The 23,155-nt window shown below is 36.0% G+C and overlaps 1 protein-coding gene across 2 annotated transcripts in view; it reads left to right on the forward strand.

The window, feature by feature from the left end:
* PEAK1 (pseudopodium enriched atypical kinase 1) overlaps positions 1 to 23,155 on the forward strand; it is a 291,481-nt gene that overhangs the window by 76,635 nt on the left and 191,691 nt on the right. Inside the window, exon 3 of one of the 2 annotated variants that reach the window (XM_032865117.1) lies at positions 12,177 to 12,235. The exons of the other annotated variant lie outside the window; for it this stretch is intronic. The gene's annotated coding sequence lies outside the window, so the exon portion shown is untranslated. The remainder of the gene's footprint in view (positions 1 to 12,176; positions 12,236 to 23,155) is intronic. 2 annotated transcript variants of the gene reach the window in all.

A 23,155-nucleotide genomic window follows, 5' to 3' on the forward strand; every position in this document is an offset into this window, starting at 1 on the left:
CCCTTTTGAGTTAATTTTGTGTAAATTTCAAATTTTTAAAAAATTTGAAAATATTTCACACATACAGAGTGATATGAAAACTAGTATAATGACCCATATATAAAGTACCTAGCAAATGGCCTTATAAAACTTTAACATTTTACCTTGTAAATCTACATTAAATTTAAAATCAAGTTGCGACCCCTGTAAATTCCTCCTAATCTCATCTCTCTTCTAGGAAGTAATCAATTCTATCAATTTGGTATTTTTCAAATCCATGCAATGTTTTTATAGTTTATTAAATATTTATGTATCATATGGTACTGTTACATATTATTTATATAGCATACCATATATACAATAGTGTATACATTATATCATATAATACTGTGTATAGTTGGGATTGTTTTTCAAGTTTTTAAATATCACATTAACATTATAGTACATATACTTTATCAACTTGTTTATTTCAAAACAGCATTGATTTTATGATTTAGAGGATTTTTTTTTACTATAGGAAAGAATATGTTAATTGAGAGGTATATGATGTTAGAGAATTTATTATAAGTTCTAATGTTATCTTGGTTTGCCATATTAGCACAAATAAATTTAGTTCTGACCTGAGGGTTAAATTTTTCATTGCTGGAATATTGTGTCTTTAATATCTATATTGTGGCATGTCTTTTAGCAGTCTTACTAAGTTAATATGTAAGGTGCTATTTTTTTATTTTAGGAAAATTTTTCGGTGTGTGTTTGAGGGGGCTTTTTAGAATGCACACACAGGTGTATTAGATCATTGGTAGGGTGTTTCGCAGCTGCCCTGTTAAGGATACAATAGAAACCAGAAAAAATTAATTATTTAAACTGTGTTGCTATTCGGTGAGCCTACCTTTTATAGATATTTTTCTGAGGGCTCTTTTTAAGTTGTGGGTTTCCTTTACTATAACCACCAGTTTCTGAAAGAGAACACCACCATTTGCAGGTTTAATCAGAAGATCTCTACAATTCAGGCTGGAGGTAAATGTGTAGATAGCTTCCTCTCCTAGCTTGAGGAAAGTGACTTGATTCCTGTAGGGGGAAGGAAGGTTGAACCTAATTACAGCCAGTTTCACCCAGTGTAAGCAGAAACTGTCAATTCTTTGTAGAATTTTTTATGGCCTAAATTAAGTCTGTACCATACAAGATTGCCATCTTTAGAGAAGGTACTCCCTTTGTCTACTGTGTTAATTGTGCACACTAACCTGTCACTGTTGATTTGATTATTATTGCTCATTTTATAACCTTTAACTGGTGTATAGTTTTGAGTTCTGTAGCGAAAAACACAAAAAAAACAAAAAACAATTTGAATTTCTACTGTTTGTTCACATTTGAAAAATAATGACCTCCCTTTTCCCCCAAGATCATTTATTATAGGTTCCAGAAAGCTGTATAATGATATTTCCAATCCAGATTGTTTTTCTATTGACATCTTGAAAAATCTATTATGTTGTAAACCATCATTGGCAGATTCGGTTGTAATTTAATGAGAACAGCCTAATATGCCAAGAGAAGTGACCTTCAAGCCCCTGCTCTTCCAACTCAACTCTTGCATGAAATGCAGAAATGGTTTCTCCCCTTGTGTCCTCTTCAAGGATGAAATGTGTTCCAGATTTTGTCTCCTCACCCCTCTTCTATTAAAACTGTATTCATATTGGTGCTGTACTAATAAAGGGGCACTGAAAAATGTCTTTTTCCTACTAAATTTTCTATAGTTTCATTTTTTATGTGATGCCATGGTTTTAGGTACCATCTTATTCAGGAATTGGTCTGTAGCAAATGTTTTGTAACATGATCTCTAAGATAAGGGAGTAGATTAAAAATTGAGATAGATTTTCTGTGCCAGAGTATAGTGTATTTTCTGTTTGGGATTTTACATTCAGGGTCTTTATATTACAGATGATGTACACAGATTAGTCTCAGAATGTTATAGACCAATTAATTTCAGACAAATATTCAAATTCTGAGTTAGGTTATGTACTTACTTTAGGTTATTGGTTATAATCTCAGTGATTATTCTTTCTTGATTTTTATTTTATTTTTATTAATTTTTAATTTTTTATTTTTAGAAATTTTATTTATTTATTTGATAGAGAACACAAGGAGGTGGAGCAGGAGGGAGCCTGATACAGGGCTTCGCTAAGAAGGGAGCCTGATGCAGGGCTCAATCCCAGGACTCTGGGATCATGACCTGGGCTGAAGGCAGGCTTTAACTGACAAAGTCACCCATGCGCCCCCCTTTCTTGATTTTTAAAAGTTGATATTTACTGAAATTTTTTTCTCTTAAGTGAAATACTTCTGGCTTCTTAAAAAGTTAGTGATACTACTTTTGTCTTAGCATATGTAGAACAGTTTCTTTTTCTTTTTCTTTTTCTTTTTTAAAGTAGAGCTCTCATGACTGTATTGTCTTGTCCCATTTGATTTTATTTGAATGTCCTTTATTCCCCTACCTATTTCCCACACTTCAGGAGTATAGAATCATGTTTCTCACTGCTGGCATCCTGAGGGCTAGACCCATCTCTTGACTCGTTATTTTGTTGTCTTTATCTTTCTATTTACCTATCGCTACTCATTTTGCTTCCTCTCATAAATACCCACTCCAATCTAGTTAGTATATGTCTCCAGATATTTGTGTATCTTTGGAAGATATGTAGTGTTTTCTGTGCATAAGTTTTTAATTTTCATAAATAGCATTTGGCTGTACATCTCATTTTATTTTATCTTTTTAAATTCAGCCCTATATTTAAATGATCTATCTTTGTTGCTGTAATTCTGGTTCATTACTTCTAACAGCTGTAGAGTTTTCTATCATGTGCATACTCTTATCCGTGCATACTACATATGCATCTTACTTATTCACTCCCCTAGTGACATGTACTATAAACAATGCTGCAATAATAATCTTTATTTTATTTAATGGAGATATATGCTGAAGAGTGGTATTGGTGGGTTGTTGGGAGTCCATTATAAAGTTTACTAAGTATTGCCTAATTGTTCTGTAGAACAACCAGGTTATACTTTTTAGAGCTGTACGTGAAGATTCAGACCATTTTCCATGTAAGCAACTTGGCAACCAAACTGGCGTGAAGAGTTGCTTTGATGGACATGAACATTGACTGATAAACTATGAATAAGGTAAAACCAAAGTAGTTTACTATCAGCCCTCTACTGAAAAGGTACTCATGAATGGAAAAGCTGCCTTGGTTCCTGATAGCGGTTCATGTAAAGGGAAGTTTTTTTATGAGAGAATATAAGGGTGGGCCCTCACTGCCAAATAACTCAGTCTGTTTAGCTCAGCAAGCTGTGAATATTAGATTCTTTGTGCCTAGCATGGTTCTTGTAATACAAATGTGAATGAGACAGAATCTTTGCTTCTGAAGCTCTTTGGTTGTGGGACAAAAGTGTACAGTACTTTGTGGTTATCTTTTAGGGGTGATCTCTTTGCTTCTTCTGTGAGAAGTTAGTTCTGGTTATAGCAGCCCTCCTTGGGTCACTGTTATTCTTTCTACCTTTCTTTCTAAAATTAAGACTTATGGGGTGCCTGAGTGGCTCAGTTGCTTAAGCGTCCAACATTTGATTTTGTCTTGGGTCATGAGATTGACCCCCCCCCAATCAGGCACTGTGCTGGGTGTGGAGCTTTCTAAAGATTCTGTTTCTCCCTCTCCCTCTGCTCCTCCCCACTGAGCACATGCTCTCTCTCTCTCTCTCTCTCAGAAAAAAAAAAAAAAAGATAAAAATAACATAAAATAAAACCAAGACTTATAGGTACCTGGTCTATAAATTGTGACCATTCAGGGTCCCACCAGTCCATCATCCTACCTGCCTTGGTAAAAGATTCCCTAGGGAGCAATGTTGTTAGTGTGGTGTTTGCATCCTACAGTGTAATGATTGGGATGTCATGTTATAAGTCCCTTTGAATTGGTAAAGTGGAAATCAGAAAATACTACCTAGAAGTATGAATTAATTAAATGTAGAAAGAGGCAGTGTGATGTATAATGTCAAGAATACAGATAATAGTATTAGGCAAAATAGCAGACAAAACACATTTCCCAGTCTTTACTCAATTCCAGTTGAAAAGACCAGTAGCTAAATAAATAGGTGGGAAGAAACTTGGATATATCTTAGAAACTAGAGCTTGATGCTGCTCATATGCCAAAACACTCAGGATAATTTCTGGTGGGCAGTTCTCCAAGGTAGGAGAACTCCTAACCTGGGAGGGACAGGGACATCTGGCCGGCTCAATCAGTAGAGCATGCAATTCTTGATCTCTATACCCATGTTGAAGAGATTACTTAAAATAAATAATAAAAATAAAATATGCCAAATAAGTTAAAAAAATATATTAACTTGGAGGGCAACATCTTGTTGAGTGGTCTCACAAGTCACAATATTTAAATTTCTCTCTTGCCTCTTAGGCCATAAGTATTTGTACTTAGTACAAATAGTGTTCAGAGACCCAGAGTTTGCTGCTAGTACCTCCCTGGAAGGTGCCTATCCACTCTCCCCAGATCGCTTAATCTCCCAATTAGCAATCTAGTGAGGTTTGTGTTCCAAAAAAGATTCAGTCATTAAAAGCCGTGAAAGCTGAATATCAGTTACAAGAAGAGAGCAATCTGATAGGATTGTAAGGGATGGAAAATATAGTTACTGAGTTAAAATCTGCTATGGATGCAGTGAGTAGCAAATTAGACACTGAGAAAGACAAACTTGTGAAATATTTTCCAGAGTATAAAGGCAAAAGTTGGGGAAATAAAAATGATTGGAAAATAAGACAAATGGAGGAAAAGTCAGAAGATAAAATGTACAAATAATAGGAATTTCAGAAAGAGAGCATATACATTTTCAAATAAATAATAGAAAACATTGCTGACTCAAAATTAATGAGACATATGAAAGTATATTCTTCTGGACTTTTCAAATTTGGGGGCATTTCTGCTAACAACATTATGAAAGAAACTGAATTGATGGTGGCACAGAGAGCCAACCTCTAAATTCTCCCATGAAAGAGGTGCTGTAAGTAGAAGAGATGCTGAGTAAATCCCACTAAATGTCCTCCGTTTCTGAGGAATAAAAACAAGCAGGAAGAGCAGGTAGAAGGCCAACAAGATGGGAGGCCTTCTTCCAGGACTAAAGGTAGTCAGGACCCAAAAGACTGCATGGTGGGGCATAATCATTAGAAAAAGAAAGTGTTAAGTTGTTATTCACAGGTGATATTATGATCGACCTAAAAATGGAAGAAAATTATTGCTTGAAAACCTATTTGAACCAAGTAAATATACTGAGATCAGATTTTTGAGTATTCTAGTTAGCAGCTACATTGGGGGAAAAAAATCCAAGTATGTGGAAAGAAAACTTGTGCTTCCCTCTCTTTCTTAGAGAAAAACAAACAAACAAAAAAAACTAAAAAAAAAAAAAAAAAAAAACAACCAAACCCAAACCCTAGAGTTTATAAATCCAAGTGAATATTTACCTCTTCAAATAAATCTATTTGAGACTAGATGCCAATGTGGAAGATGGTGCTTAGAAACAGCCACTGTCATTAACTAATAGAATTTTTGTTTTCCTCAAGCTTTTCTATTAGGAAAAAAAAACTTAGTAAGAATCAAACACATTTTTTAAAAGATTTTATTTATTTATTTGACAGACAGAGATCACAAGTAAGCAGAGGTAGGCAGAGAGAGAGGAAGGAAAACAGGCTCCCTGCCAAGCAGAGAGCCTGATGCGGGGCTGGATCCCAGGACCCTGGGATCATGACCTGAGCCAAAGGCAGACTCTTAACTAACTGAGCGACCCAGTCTTATTTTTTAGGCTCAGGAAACATAATCAGCTCTTGTGTTTTGATAAAAAGACCCAAATACTCTTTATTGGTGAGGAGAAATATGGTCTTATATCACTAGGTGTAGAATCAATTGATACAACCATTCTTTAGGACAGTTTAGAAGGGGGAAAAAAGGATTCGTGATCTATGTACCTTCTGACCCAACAATCTTACTTAAAATAATCATACTAAAGAAACTATCAGAGCTGTGCAGAAAAATATATATTCTAGGGTATTTGGTGTGTAGAGAAGGATATTTATGATACTAGAAATTCAGAAACAACCCAAATATTTAAAATAGAAAATTGATTGAATTTATTATAGTATATACCTATAATGGAATACTGTTCAAAAATTAGGAATGCTTTAACAGATAGTAGTAAATCATAAAAGCTGAATATACACTTTAGGCACACTCTAGTCCTAGTTACTTACGTAGTTATTCAGTCATTCACTCACAAATACTTAGTGACAACCCAGGCATTGTTCTAGAACCTAGAGATAGAGCACTGTATGGGGAAAATATAAAATTAAAATGACCATTTCTTTGCCTACATAGAATTTATAGTCTAGTCAGGAAAGGCAGAACAATAAATAAATAATTTTTCAATTAATGATAAGTGCTTTGGAGAAGAGTATGACAGGATAAGGTAGATGGGGCATACCAAGGGAAGAGAAGGGGGACGTTTCCAATTTTATATGAAGTGGGTCAGAGAAGTCTGAAAAACGAAATTTGGAAAAAAAAAAAAAAGCTAAGAAGAAGCAATGTTTATATCTGGTGGAAAGTATTCGTGGTGGAGGGAATTGTAAGTCAGAAGACTTGAAGTGGAGATGTATGTGTGTTCCAGCACAGCCATGAAGGTTAGTGCAGTTGATGCAGATAAATCAATGGAGAAAGTATGTGGGAAATAAGGTAAGGAGATGGAGGTTGGTGGTGAAAATGGAGGGCCATTACTGTGGTCAAATGGGCCATTTGCTTTGAGATGGGAAGCCACTGTTGGGTTTTGATAAGAGGAATGAAATATGACTGGCATTTAAAATAATTGTTTTGCTGTTTTGTGTAGGATAGAGCGGAGAGGATCAGGAATGGAGCACGGAGATCAGAGGCTATTATAATAACCCTCTCAAGGCTGATGGTAGCTTGGACCAGTGATGAGAAGTGGTTTGATTCTGAATTTATAGCACATAACCACAAACTCTTATTTGAAGAAATAATTGAATATATGTATCAACATGTAAATAGTTATCTCTGGTGGGATTGCTGGTGATTTGTATTTTTTTTGTATGCCTCTGGGTTTTCCAAATTTTCTGTAACTATTACTTTTAAAATAAGAAAAAAATATAAAACTGACTTCTGCTTAAAAACTGTGTTTCCCCCCCTGATTTCAAAGTATTATATGCATTTAAGGATTGAAGAATTATGTTTCTTTCCTTCTAGTGTTAGGCATTCCCTCTGTCTAGTAAATCAGATGGCGAGTAGGCCTACCTTTAATTAGAACTAAGACGTTAACTTACTAGTGAAACTGATTGAGGAAGGAAATTCACCTTTTTCAAGGTAGAGAGGATTGTATTCAGCATTTTCCCTATCATTCTTGTGAGATAAACTTTAGAAACTTGTTTTATTACATCATTGTTAAAGTTAATGCCCAAGATTACATTTTTACTTCTGTGTTCTGCTGTTCTTACTTCATTACTGATGCAGGATAACTCAGTGACAAAAAACTGTGCAATGTAGATCAGTAGAATGGCTATGCCTCAGTCATTTTTACTATTGAATGTGAGTTGTATTGCTGATTTCCTGAAAATCATTTGTACGAATGATTAGAATGTGGTACTATGAATTTTCTTTCCTGACTTCCTTTCTGGTTTTCTTGATTATACCAATTCAGTCTGACCGCGGTGAGAGTTGTAGTGGTCCAGAGTGTGCCTGCTGGCAGAGAGGGGAAAAAAGAAAGTCAGACTAGAGTTTGGATTTGGCTATAGATAATCTGGGTGATTGAATTTTTAAATGATAAATCAACAAAATTCTCATTATCTGGAAGCATAACTTGAGTTTTGTATTAGTTGAAAATAGTAGCCCTTGCATTGGCAGTGTTTAGTCTTCTAACATTACCTAGAAAATGGAAATTTGGGCTTTTTGCTTTGAGAGTACCTTCCCAGGAAATATTAGGAGCACATTGGCTAAGGTAAAATTTCGTTTTGGTTTATATTTTGGTTTGAAATCATGCTTTACTGGTAAATTGCAAATCCATAGGCACATTCATTTTGAGGTACTATCAGTTTCAGAAACAGTAGAATTACATTGTGGCTCTACTTTAGTCAGTTAATAAAAATAAATGTGATTTCTTTCTTCTTTTATAGAAAAAGAGAAATATTTTCTCTTACATGTTACATTCTAAAGAAGTTTACCACATGAGAGTAGTTTTTGTAGTCTAAAAAATTGTCTATACCTTCTGTATCTTTCTATACCAACTGAGCAACTTGTGTGGTAAATAACTGTTGTTATGTATGACTTGGTTTTTTGTTTGTTTGTTTGCCTAATTGGAATGTAGATATTTAATTTTTTGGGTTTTTTAAAGATTTTATTTATTTATTTGACAGAGATCACTAGTAGGCAGAGAGGCAGGCAGAGGGGGAGGGGAAGCAGGCTCCCCGCTGAGCAGAGAGCCCAAAGCAGGGCTCCATCCCAGTACCCTGAGATCATGACCTGAGCCAAAAGCAGAGGCTTAACCCACTGAGCCACCCAGGTGCCCCTATTTAGTTGTTTTCTGATGATCTAAAGCCAGTGTTGCTTCCTGAATGCTTAGGTGGAAATAATTCTGTTGCTTCAAAAACAACTGTGTTGCCTATAATGTTTATGCTTTCAGAACTTCTTAATTACTTCTGTATGAATTGTATATGTCACTGGAAAGAAAAGAGCCTGCTCTTCAGACCCAGGTTGAGTCCCAGCTCTGCCACGGAGTAGTTAGCTGAATGAATAGCTTTCAGAGCCTCAATTTGCTCATCAATAAGACTACCTGTATTATTGACTTGGTGTGTTATGCCTCTAGTATTATGCCTACTGTATGGTAGGCAGCCAGTAAGCATTACTTACTCTATTTCTTTTATTTTGTACTTTTCAAAAATTTTTAAAAGATTTATTTATTTATTTGAAAGAGAGAGCGCGCATAGGGGGACACACACCACACACACACACACACACACACACACACACACACACACACAAAAGGCAGGGGAGGGGCTGGCGGAGAGGGAGAGACTCTAAAGCAGACTCCCTGCCCAAGGCTCAAAGCCATGACCTTGAGATCATGACCTGAGCCAAAATCAAGAAACAAATGTTTAACTGAGTAAGCCACCCAGGTGCCCCTATTTTATATTTTAAATTTAACTTGTGTCCTGAACAGAACCCTTGGTGATTTTGTTACAGTATAATAATTTTATACAGAGCACTCTTGAAGGCAGTAGGAAAAGAATATCAGTTACTAAATTTGGTCTATATGATGTTAGATCTTTAACGCAGGTCTCATCTTTTTTATTCTTTTTAAAGATGTGTATTGTACAGTGTTACAGTATATTGAAAATATACAATTGTGCCAGATACCTTGCAAGATCCCTGTGCTAGAAGCTTTGTATATATTGTCTCTCATCCCCATAACTGCAGATATACTTTTTTTGTTGTTGAAAAAAAAAAAAAAAAGATGATATCTGGAAGGCTTTTTAAAAAAATGTGTGTGTAATAATGGGTGTGTTGTTTTGGATTAAAATCCCTATATGGTATATTGTAAAATGACCTTCTGCCATATTGTTGAGGAATGAAGTTTCTGTTATCAAACGAGTCATCTCCACTGGGACTAAAGAGTAGTGGTCTTCAGGAAGCTGTGAGGGTGTTGAACTATTGCTGTTAACTGTGATATTAATCATCGGTGATATCAGTGTGGACTGTTATTGCTGGAGGGTTTTTTCTTTTTCTCCTATCCCTCCACACCCCCCTCCCCCACCACCTTTGCATTCCTTCTTCCATTATGTGCTTATCAATTAATTCTTAAATCTTCCAAGTGTGAGTACCTTTCTTAATTTTAGTCTTTGGCTTTTATAATGACATTGCAAGTTTTTTCCCTTAAAACAGAATCTTTACAATGGTTCTGATTATATCAAAAGGAAAATCTGGCATGTGTTTGGATTTTTTTCTTAAGTTGATATATGTTTTAGTTTTTCAGGGTTCACATTAAAGAAACCAACAGTAATCTGTACTTATTATTTCTTTTCTGTTAAATAGGAATATTTCATTATGGTCTTAGTGTATTTTGTTATTATTAACATAATATTCCACAATATTTAAAGTTGGTCAGTTGTCACATATATTTATATATGTGTTTTAAAAGGGAACTGGTTTCCTAATTATCTGCCTCTTATTTATGAGGAATATGAGTGCTAAAGAAATGCAGACAGGTGTCTAGAGTTCATTAAAGCCTAGTTTGAGTTTTTATCTTGTTGGCATAGGAATTTACAGTGATTCATTGGGTTATTTATTTAACTGGTTTCATTTTAAACGTATCCTTGCCCCAACAATGATTTACTTTAGAACAGTATTCTGTTGAGTACAGGGATTAATTTAATTTAACATCCAAATATCTGATTCTGTAATTATTAAAATCAATATAAACAACACCATTGTGTTGGTAATCATTTGGGGACACTTTTTAGTATGAAAATATTTGGGGGCACCTAAGTGGCTCTGTCAGTTAAGCATCCAACACTTGATGTCCAACACTTGACCTCAGCTCAGATCTTGATCTCAGGGTCATGAGTTCAAGCCTCCCCTCCACCCAGTTGGGCTCCACGCTGGGCGTGTGGCCTACTTACAAAAAAAAAATAATAATAATAATAAATCTTTGGGGGCACCTGGATGGCTCAGTCAGTTGGGTGTCTGCTTTCGGCTTGGGTCATGATCCCAGAGTCCTGGGATCAAGCCCCCCATCGGGCTCCCTGCTTGGCAGGAGGCCTTCTTCTCCCTCTCCCTTTGTCTGCCACTCCCTCTGCTTGTGCTCTCTCTTGCTCTCTCTCTCTCTGTCAAATAAATAAATAAAATCTTAAGAAAAAACTTTGGTTATTCTAAAATGCTGTTTATTTGTTTTTTGATATTTTCAGAATATAATTTGTCTGATAATACTGTTAATTATTGGGGAAAACAAAGAGCCCCATCAGACGTGTTTGGATTTTCTTCTCATATTCTGAAGATCGGGATTATTTTGCCTGACTGAACATAATTTCTGAGACTTTTCAAAATATAATACACAGAATAATTTTTTTTCTCTCTGCCTCTACCGCATGAGCTCATTTGTCACTGGTAATTTTTTTTTTTTAATGCATCCCACATGTCAAGCTGCTTCCTACGCAGAATAATATCAAGAATATAAACCTGATTGATTCTGTATTTTGGGATAAATGAGGTACTCTTAGATACAGACTCATCTCAGTCTCATACAGCGTAGGCCTTCCAGTATTGCTAGGATATTGGATGGAGCAGCCAAGAATGACTTTTTTCCTCCTACGTTACCAACCAGGAAGTTTCTGTGGTGAGAGAAATATTCCCTGCACTCAGAGAATGCTGTTATCATATGGAAAGTATAACTGGAAACAAGGAGAGAGGCAGTCTCAAAACACAGCGCTCGAGCCATAGATTTCAAATATGCCAGGAGAAAATATAGTTTAATTTTCATTTCGATGAGCTAGGTATGACTTTATTTTGAAATGGTTCTGGCATTTCTTTTACAACTGGAGATATTTTGTGTCCTTTCTTCTATTTCTCTTAATTTAAAATTTCTGTGTCTACCCCTCTGTGTAAAAGATTGCCAAGACCCAGAATAGTGTGGTTTTGATGAGAGTAGTTGCAAGTGTTTGTTATTGATGTTTTAAAGAATCCCTTTATCAAAAATAATTGGCCACTAATGATGGGGTTCATTATGTCGTTCTCTAAAATCCAAAGATGAATCTGGGTGGAGAATGAAGAGCAGGGAAGCAAGAAGAGGATGATAAGTGCTCAACATAGATGGCTGGAATGGCAGAGCAAGTGGGAGATTTTATCTCTTATAGTCTATGGGGAATATTGAAATCTTATTTCTCTTACAATTTAGAACACTTAATAGACAAATTCAAACTATATGTTAGATTTCTAAACTACAGAAGTTATCTTTAGTCTATGGTTACAGTTTACTTTTTTTTTATTAAAATTAGTACCAATGTTGTGTTATATTTGTACTATTATTTTATATTGTAACTATTTTTTTATCTTAATCTATTCTTCAAAACAAATTTAACAAAATTTATGTTGATTATATTTCAGGATGAACCAAATTCATATCAAAGGATCTTAGGAATGAGGGGGAGAGACATAAAAAAGCAGTGAGTAAGACACAGCTGGATTTTCAGATCCTGGTTAGAAAAATCAGCTTTTGACTGAAAGCTGAGAAAATTTTATGTTTATTATTGAAGAAAAGTAAATTCGAAGACCTCACAAATATCTTTTTAAAGTCTGCTCCAAAATTGAAAGGTAGCACTTCCTCTTAGGAACTTAATTTGCCTGGAAAATGTAGACATTTTAAGGCGGTTAACTGCTTCTGGCTCCTCAGTGACCTTATCACTGCTCATTAATCTTCTATGTATGAAAGTACTCAACATCTCAACTCCACCTATTTTTCCATGGTCACATGAAGGCAATGGTTTCTGAATATATTCTATACTATTTTTTGGCTTTGGTTTTGGTGTTTTTCTTTTTTCTTTCCAGATTTCACTCTACATGGGATTTAAGAACTGAATTCAATTTGACACATCACTCTTCCACACCAAATTGCCTTACAAACACTTGTGGGACAAATATTTCAAGATTTTTCTACATGGGTTATGGGTACAATATTAGAAATTACTTTTAGCCAGTATGAAAAATATACTGTGGATTGATTTAATAATACATTTACTCAGCAAACATTTATTGAGCCCATATTCCATAACCAGGTACTGGGAGTACAGAGATAAGTAAGATGTGATTCCTGCCTCTGAGGGGTAGCTCATTGTTTGCCTCTAAAGTCTTAAACTGGGGTACAAAGAAATAAGAGGCTGAACTAGCTGGTCCAGATAAGGTCATTTATTTTTTTATTTTAATTTTTAAAATTTATTTTCAGCATAACAGTATTCATTGTTTTTGCACCACACCCAGTGCTCCATGCAATCCGTGCCCTCTCCAATACCCACCACCTGGTTCCCCCAACCTCCTACCCCCCGCCCCTTCAAAACCCTCAGATTGTTTTTCAGAGTCCATAGTCTCTCATGGTTCACCTCCCCTTCCAATTTCCCTCAACTCCTTGGATTTGAAAAATAATGAACTGTAGAGACAAAGCGCAAATTATTGGGTGTTATGTTCTATTTGTCTAGAAAAGCTTGAAAAATAAAATTCAAGTAAACAGTAGAGTTGTTTTTCTCCAGAGGGTTTTACAGTGATTATTAAATGTTTTAATAAACATTCCCCCAGGGACTACTATGTGCAAGCCTCATGCTCAACACTAGGGATATGAATGTACGAGATTAAGTATTTCATTCTCTAGGAAGACCATGAGAGAGAGAGAGAGCTATATGAGTAATTACCATGTGGCAGGGGAAGACATTTTATTACCAAACTTCGTACCAACTGATACCTCTTGGTTGCAATGACACAAGGGAATAAAAGAGAGACTAAGGCCAGGAAGCCAGAAGTCACCAGATGACTGAGGGAAGCACCAATTCCTGTTTAGGAGAATCTTTCAAAAGCTCTTCTTATTTTTTAGATCATATATCAGGAATTTCCATGATAAATACCAAGAGAAAAATCAAAATATGTCATAAAGCATGAAAATATTTTTGTTACAAAGAGGCATTTTGGTTATCATAACAAAACCTTGTATCTTGGTGCTGTCTTATAGTTGACCCTCTAAGGAGATTTTCCATTGGGAGCAACTTCCCATTTTGCAAATAAAGAAAGTAAATAAGGAAAGAGTAAAAGATCCTCTGTAGTGACACCACCAACAATGGCAGTCTGTTTGCTCTACTCTAATTGGGTACATCTATAAATTTGGTTGGAAGATCCCTAACATTAGGACTAATAGTCTTGTGGGATAGAACTGTTATTTGAGATGGCTTGATGATGCACAGAATTAGGAGACAGCACTTCTATAGGAGATACATACTTCCTGTTTTTATTTCGTTTCTTGGCTAGTTGAAGAGGTTGGTTTTATCCTTTCATATTCCTTAAACATCTTTTAAAAAGATGAAACACTTAAAGAATCTTTTGTGTCTGTGCTTTAGTTCTGTTTATGAGCTGCCGTGCTCTTTTCAGTTGGTATCATGATCTACTCCTAGAATCCTGTGCATCCAACAAAGGCTTCCTTTTTGGCAATTACACCCAGTTTGGGTTCCTTTTACTTTCTGATATTTATAAACTTTCAAAATTGGTTATTAACTTTTTGGTTATTTCAGAGATAATAGTTTTAATTACTAAGTATACACTTATTTTTCCCATTTGAGATTTTCTTTGTTACACTACTTTTGAAATTAAAGGTGTTTGTAGAGTACTCAAGAGATTCAAAGCCTTGAATTTTATAAGTAGTACTTGGGTATGCTTTTTTGTTTTTAACTATATTTAAGGCATGTTATTGCTCACTTCCATGTGCTAGAATTTCACCTATTATAGACCAAGAATTATTTCTCACCGTTTCTGTAAGAGTAGTTTAAAAGGTGAGTCTAATTTATTTTGAGTGATATTCGTTATTAGATCAGAGTGGCTATTAAATTTCAAAGCATGATCATAGTGATTATGATTATTGCTACAGCTGGAGGCAGTGTTCTGTGGAACCTATTAGGGTATTAGTCTTCTTGGTTCTAGTGCAAGGTTTGGCAAGCTTTACTTTTGAATTAAAGTTTATAGTTTTGCCATCATCAGAGAGTTTATAGAATATCAACTGCATTGTTAGGAAGTACCACCTGAGACTGGTAGTAGCTGTCTGGAGAACCTGTTGACAATTAGGAGGCTTGTGGGAGACATTTGTAAAGGAGTGTTGCAATCTAATAGTGTCTGACATGATCATAAATTGGGAAGGGATAGAGTGAGATTTGTGTTACCTATGCCATGTGTTTGCCAAATCCACAGAGGGGCCGTAGAATTAGTTTTTAGTCCCACATGTAAATTAATATGAGAGTCATCCTCATCATATCCCTTGTCAGAAAAATCATCCCATCTTTTTCAGATACCTCCAGTGGGGAGCCGACTGCCTGCCTGAGATCCCATTCTGTTGTAAGACGGCTGTTAGAAATTTCCCCCTGTAGTGTCCTCTTCAGTTACTACTCCACATTGAAAGTTCATGAAAACCTAGTATAAAGGGTTTCTGACAAGGGTAGATTATGAGGTGGTTTTTTTGGTTTGTTTGTTTGTTTGTTGGTATCATTTATCATTTACCAACTGTCTTTTTGCCCATTTCAAAAAACTTTTAATTTCAAAATAGTTAAATATTCACAGGAAATTGCCAAAATAGTACACAGGGTTGCTGTGTAACCTTCTCCCAGTTTTCCCCAATGGTAACATCTTACGGAACTGTACTATAATAGCAAAACCAGGAACTTGGTATTGGTACAATCCACAAATCTTAATCAGGTCTCAGCAGTTTTACCTGCTTTTGTGTGTGTGTGTGTGTGTGTGTGTGTGTGTACACGCACATGTGTTTGTGTGTGTAGTTCTTTGTAATTTTATCATTTATATCTATTTGGCTAACTGTCACCATACTCAAGATACGAAACTGTACCACACCCGCAAAGAGCTCCCTTGTACCACCACTTTATAGTCACTCCCAATCCTCTCCCCTGTTGCTAATTCCTGGTAACCACTAAGCTGCTATCATCTCTGAAATTTTTTTTTTTTTTTTGAGAACTTTGTATAAATGGAATAATATAGTGTAGCCTTGGAGGCTGGAGTTTTTTTCACTAAGGATAATTCCTTTGTAATCTATCCAAGTTGATTACATGTATCAATGGTTATTCTGTTTTTTTTAAATCATTACTGATGTCTTTTCTAGGGGCCACCATAAATATTTGTCTAACTATCTGAACAACATTTAAAATATTATTAAAGTGGTTAATTTACATTTACAGAGCTCTTACATTTGAATTCACCTATTACCCAGTATATAAGAAATCTTATCTTTGACTATTTGTTGCTTGTACTGTTAGGGTTAATAAGGAGTCCCAAGAGTATTAGGAGAGCCCTTTCTTCTGTCTGTTTCTAACCAGCCCTGGGGTCTCATACTACTCATTCAACCCCTTTTTGTTACTTCTTTTGTGACCAAGGGCTGTCCACCTGAAAGGATGATTATGTGGATGAAATGAGACATAAAAGACAAAATAAAAATTTTTCTATACCTTGTCAAACCAAAATTAATTTGTAAGGTAAATTGTTAACCTGTGGTTGTGTCTGGTGTAGTGAGACTGACGATTGGAGTTTTTTTTTTTTAACTTGTCTTTATTTTCCAACTTTCCTATAATGCATATATATTTTATCCTTGTTTTTCTAATAAAAATACGTACTCATTAAAAATTGAACCATAATAAAAATATATACACTAGAAAGTGAAAGCCTGCAGAAATCCCTCACCTAAAGTTAATTATTATGAACTGTTTGTTGTATGTTTTTTCTGTTCATGGAAGAAGTTTTTGTTATTAGTACTAAAATAAAACCAGGGATTTGCTGTGCACATTGTTTTACATCTCTTTTACTAAGGTTTCTTGAATATTTTTTCCTGTCTGTACGGGTGACCTTATTAGCTGTGTGGTTATTTCAGTGTGTACATGTAGTATTCATTCATTTACTCAGTTACTTCTCATTGAATGCCTGCTGTGTTCAAGGCATCATGCTGGGGAAACTGTGATGAATAATACACGAAGCTTACATTTTAGAGGGAAGATAGACATTAATAATGATTAATTTCTTAATTGATTATTTGACTACAAATGTGATATTGACTAGGAGAAGGACTATCAAGAGCTATGCAAGTGTCTGTTTGGGCACTAGGCCTAGTCTGGGAACCAAGGAGGAGCTCCCAGACAAAGTGACTTCTGAGCTGAACTCTACAGTTATGTGTGAATTAGGAAACGACTGGTAAAAGAGTAGTGTATCGATGAATATATATTCATCTAGATATTTCAGTATATGGCTGGAAGACCATATAGTAAAATGGCAACCATCTTTTTTTTGTGTGTGTGGTGGCTTTTTTTTTTTTTAATTCTGTATTCTGTACAGAATAGTCTGTATTCTGATTTGTCTACAGTGAATGTGTATTTATCATTTAGCCAAAACAAAAAGAAAAACCAGAAGTGTTGAATGACCGTATTGTATACCTGGAACTAATGTAACACTGTATGTTAACTAACTGGGATTAAAAGCTTCAAACAACAATTGGTGCATTAGGACAAAAAGAAAAATTACATAAATGTGTTTGATGTATGAATACAGATGCTCATAGAGGAAAGCAAAACTGATAAAAGATCTCTCAGTGTATCAGTACTGTGGTGGCATTATAGGTAGCTACTGTATTTCTAACAGTTTTTAAGAGAAGTATTAGCTTTACAGAAAAATTGAGAAGATGGTACAGATGCATACATTCTCCCTGCCACATGCAGAATTTTCCCTTTTCATATCTTACAATAATTTGGTACATTTGTTATAACTAATAAACCAATACTGATAGGTTATTATTAACTTCCCATTGTTTATCCAAGTTTCCTTAGCTTTTACTTAATATCGTTCCACGATCTCATCCAGGATACCACATGGCATATAGTTTTCATTTCTCTTTATGTTCCTTTTAGCTGTGACACTTTCTTATATTTTCTTTATTTTTGATGTCTTTGACAGTTTTGAAATCTGCTGGTGTGTTGTAGAATACCCCTCTTGTGGGCTTTATATGATATTTATCTCGTGATTATACTGCAGTGTCTGTTTTGGGGAGAAAGCTGACAGAGGTAAAATGCCAGTCTCATTGCATCATATCAAGGGTACCTACTATCAACATGAATTATCACTGTTGATGTTAACCTTGATTACCTGGCTGGAGTAGTTAGAGCTTCCCGGGTTTCTCCTGCCTTGTGGAGTTACTTTACCCCCCTCTGTTTCATATACTGCTCTTTAGGACGAAGTCTCTGTGTAGAGTCCATATACTTAAAGGGTCAGAGTTATGCTTTACTTCCTTGAGGGCAGAATATTTACATAAGTTATTAAGAATTCTTCTGCACAGAAGGTTTGTCTTTTTTATTTATGTATTTTATTTTTATTTTTTATTTATGTATTTAATCATGAGTGTGACCTCATGGAGATTTATTTTATCCTTTGGGTTTTAACCTGATACTATATTTTATTGTTCAAGTTATTCCAGCTTTAGCCATTAGGAGTTCTTTCACTTGCCTCTTTGCCCCTTGGACATACTCCATCAACAAGGTTTTGTGTTTGTGTTTTTTGTAAGTATTTCCTTATTTTCTGGCACTACAGATTGCTCTAGACCCACTGTGTGTTTCCTGCCACAGACCTACAGTCAGCCATTTTCCAAGGAGCCTTGCTTCCTTTTACTGGAGAATAGTATTAGGAACCAAGATCTTCGTGCTATTGTATTTTTATCTTACTATTTTTTTTTTTTTCTAGTACTGGTTCTCCCTCACCCACCTCCTGCCTTTCCCCTTAAGATTTCTGGTAGACCAAATATGAATTCCAACATGGCAAATTTAGATAAACCCATTAAACACCCATTTCCAATCACCTTCTCCCTCCTTTCCTTCTTCCTTAGACCTCTTTCAGCCAGGGTTGACCCTGTGACACATTGCTGGGTAGAGGGATATTTAATACAAATCTCCTGGGAAGGGCTTTCTTTCTAAAACCAAGTGAAATCCTAAAGGGATGTATTTTTGGGCCCTTCATCTTCTCAGGAGAATGGAATTGATATATTCAATTCAATTCAGTTCAGCGTGAATATGAAAGCAAATGCTAGGGAATGCACAGTAAGGAGAAAGAAGGGACCTTATTCCTTGATGTCACTGCTGACCTATATGGTTAAACCATTGCTGGTCTGCCCAGCTCTGGACATTTTTTGCCTAAAATAACTTCTGTATGTTAACTATCGTTACTTGGTTTTTTGGTAATTGCTGCAGCCGAGCATATAGTCAGTTTAGTCGATTTAGATATCAACTTGGTTGGCACAGTTACTGTTAATTTACTTAAGAGGTATTTGTTGAGGGCGCCTGGGTGGCTCAGTTGATGAAGCGACTGCCTTTGCTTAGGTCATGATTCTGGAGTCCCAGGATCGAATCCTGCATCAGGCTCCCTTCTCAGCAGGGAATCTGCTTCTCCCTCTGACCCTCCCCCATCTCATGCTCTCTCTCTCTCTCTCATTCTGTCTCTCTCTCAAATAGATAAATAAAATCTTTAAAAAAGAAACAGGAAATATTTGTTGAGGACCTACCGAGTGTAAAGCTTCATAATACAGAGCAAAAAGAGAGGAATTCTTGATATCATCCAGTTCCCATTGGACCCAGGTTTAATAATTATATGCAGAATAAGTAATTACATGGTAACTATGATTAGAAACAGAATATTTTCATATTTTGTCATTTGGTTGGTCACAATACCTGTGACTTTAATTTATCTTACTGTATTCTCTGTGTGTCTGCAAATGGTTTGGCAATTTAGCCGGTTCCAGGATAGAAACCTAAGTATGGTCCTCGTCCCCTCCTTTTCTCTAACTCTTCACATCCATTTGGTTTTCATTTGGCAGCCTGTTTTCTTATAAATTTTTTGGTCCCATCTTCTTTAATTCCTTTGCTTCTCCACTAGTTCTGACCCTTAGACTCTTCTCTCGTATACAACGTTACAGCCCTTCATGCCTCGTTCAAAAGGCAGATGAAATCTTGCTTCTCTCTTCAGTAAAATTGTGTGCTGGCTTTGCATTGTCTCGAGTATAAAGTTTAAATTTTTTTCTCTTAAAAGCCCTGTAGGCAGTGTCCCCACACACAAACCACTCTGCCGAAGACACCCCTGACTTCATTCCAAACACCTAACTAATTCCATCTTTAGTTTTCTGTGTTCTTATTTATCTCAGCACATTTCTTCAACCAGAGATTCTTGCTGCTCCCAATGCCTTTTAAACCTTTAAGATAGAGCTGATTTTCAGAAGACGTTCCCTAATTCTCACATTGTCCCTCCCAGAGATCTCTGTATTTGACCTCTTTAACACATAAACTGTTAGGGCGCCTAGGTGGCTCAGTCTGTTAAGCAGCTGACTTTGGCTCAGGTTGTGTTCGCGGGGTCCTGGGATCGAGCCCCGCGTCCAACTCCCTGCTCAGTGGGGAGTCTTCTTGTCCCTCTTTCTCTTCCTCTGCCCCACCCCCGATTGTGCTTGCATGCTCTCTCTCTCGTTCCCTCTCTAATAAATAAAATCTTAAAAAAAATAAACTGGCTGTCATATTTTGTTCACCTTTAAAATAAAATAGCAAGTTATTTTACCAGCCAAATGGCTTTATTCAGGAATAGCAGAAGAATTGCAATTTGTGACGCGCAAGCTATGACAAACCCTAGACAAGTCCGGAGGTCCAAGGAGAGGAATGTTTCATTATAAAGAAAAGGAGGAAGTTGGGAGGGACAGCTTTGAAGGAAAGTCTGTTTGAGGAAAGTGAAAGTTCGGGATGGTAACAGTTTCTTGTTGGCTGAGTTGCGGTTATTTTCTTACTGGCTGAGCTTGTTGGTGGGCTAGGAGAAAATTTTCCTCCTCCTTGCTGAAGTAACAAAGTAGGCTTCTTCCTACAAGGTATGTCTCAGAATACAAGGTATGTCTCTTCCTGTTGGGTTATAATTGGTGACAAGTAATAGGGCTAGAGAGCTTTCCCTTCTGGCCTCTAGACTCAGTTTTAAATGAAGTTTCCCTTATTCACTTTCACAATTTGAAATACCTCTTGAATGCATGTACTTTCCATCTCCAGTACCACCCTTTGTTCTAGACTATCATTGTTATAACCTATTGAAATGGTCTCTCTGCTTCTACTTTGGTAACTTGTAAAATACATGCTTTACGCAGTATCTGGTGATCTTTTCAAACTCCAGATCTGATCGTTATGTCACTGTGTTTAAAAATCCTTCTCAGGTTTACTGATGATCTTAGCCTAAAAATTAAATCCTAACATGGCCTGTAGTGTATGTCATACATTAGTTCCTGTGTATCACTTTTCTTGTCTCTCTTAGTCTTTTAGTTCTTTAAATGTGCTCTGCTTCCTCTTAGCTCAGGGCCTTTGCACATGTTTCTCCTATCTGAAACACTTATCACTTAAATACCTTCAACTCTCAACATTTGCTCAGGATATCCTCACCCAGATCTACAGCAGATATCTTTGTTGTGTGTTTCACTTGCTCTGTCTTTTGCATAAACTTGTAGAGTTGAACAAGGTGGAGAGCATATAGTTGCATTTAATTTTCAAAAATGATTATGGCTCCTGTCTTTAAAAGTAGCTTTTCTGCATCCACCCCTCTGGAAACCTTCATTCCTTGTATACAAACTGCTCATTTCACTCATTCCATTAGATTCCTGTCCTGTCTGGATTTCATGATAAATTCCTTAAATACAGGTCTTGTCAGCACCCTACATTCTTTCGTTCAAAATATTTTTTTACAGCCCAGTGATTTTTTTCCTCTTCCAATTTTTTAGTTTTGTTTGTTTTGTTTGTCAGTTTTTGGTAAGAAACCCACAGAGAAAGTTAACAATTGTTTGCTTGTTCCAGAAGGTTTTGAGTAGTATAAGCTGCACTGAAATGGGTACTCTGACCTCACCAGGAGCATAAGGGATTTTCAAAGCACGGACTCAGGGTCAGCATTCTGTTCGTCACTCCCCTGACCCTCAGACCCAAAAGCTCACAGTTAGAACGTTGTATGATTTCACGAACTGCTGACGAATGTCTAGATGTCATTCTGACTTTAAACATACACCACAAAGTCATAGACTCAGGAGACTCAAGAGTGAGAAGAGGCTTTAGAGGTCATTTAGTTTTAGTCCAGCCACCTTTCTGTTCAAGGTCATTTGGTTCCTGAGTGTTCCATACCACCCACATACAAGAGTTGTCTTTTATACAGTGAACTCAAATTGTCCTCGCTACAATGTTCATCTACCAGTTTTAGTTTTTGGCACTGTTTGTGGAATGACTGTGTATATTTGAAGACAGCTATCATGTCTGTTCTAAGTAGCTTTTCTCCAGGAAGAATAGCTCCAGATCCTGATGTATCATGGCTTCAAGTTCTTTTAACATCTTATGTAAATTTATAAAATTTTGCTTTTTGAGTGCTTTCGATTATTTACCACTCTGTCCCCTTTCTGTTAGTGTGAACGATAAAGATGATTGGAAATAAAACAAGTTGATAAACTTAATAGCAACTGCAAAATATGCAAGAACAAATTAGTTGAGAGAACGGGTAAAATACAATTTGGTGTTTATCTTACAGACCAGAAAAAGCTATTTATTCAGACTTTTCTTGGTGGATTAAATAGTGGGTGGAGACAGAGGACATTTGGGTGATAGAAACTGGTATAGGGGATGATTTATCTGATGAATGATCACTTTCTTTGCTTTATTATACCATTACATTTGCATATCATTATCATTTTCAATCTGCGATCAGCTGCTCAATTTCATAAATGCAGTGTATCTAGTTGGCATTTTCCCACTCAGGACATGTAGACTGCTGTTTTTCTGGCTCTGTAAAGGTGTTTTTTTCCCTTGCTGAAAAACACACATTCTACCATGAATTATAACATGCAGCCTTACATTGTCTTTCCTCCTGTGTGTGTAAAAGTATGGATTTACCACTGGCTGCCTGAACTAGGGGTTAAAAGTAATGATGACAGCTGAACTTCCTATGAACTGCAAAGCCCTGAGATAATTTGTCAGGGATTTCTAAGGTTTTCTCTTTTAACTTTTCCTTTATCTTACTCTGGGATAAAACCCACATAAATGAGAGAAGACACATTCATCTTTGATAATGATATAGAAACTTGTATCTTTCTGTTCTTTTGCCACTCCAGTGCTGAACTATTAATATCATATGAAAATTCTAAAATGACTTTATAATTATTTCCAAATAAAATTGAAAAGAAGCATTGTCTATTATCTGATATTTGTGGTTTTACCTGTACTCCTGAACTCTAACATTTCAAATGTAATTGATATCTTTCCAAATGACAGCTTTTTCTGGTGTGGGGGGGTTCGTTTTGATTTTTTTTT

The sequence above is a fragment of the Lontra canadensis genome, unplaced genomic scaffold, assembly GCF_010015895.1.
Source record: "Lontra canadensis isolate GAN:19392208 unplaced genomic scaffold, GSC_riverotter_1.0 scaffold28, whole genome shotgun sequence".
Lineage (NCBI taxonomy): Eukaryota > Metazoa > Chordata > Mammalia > Carnivora > Mustelidae > Lontra > Lontra canadensis.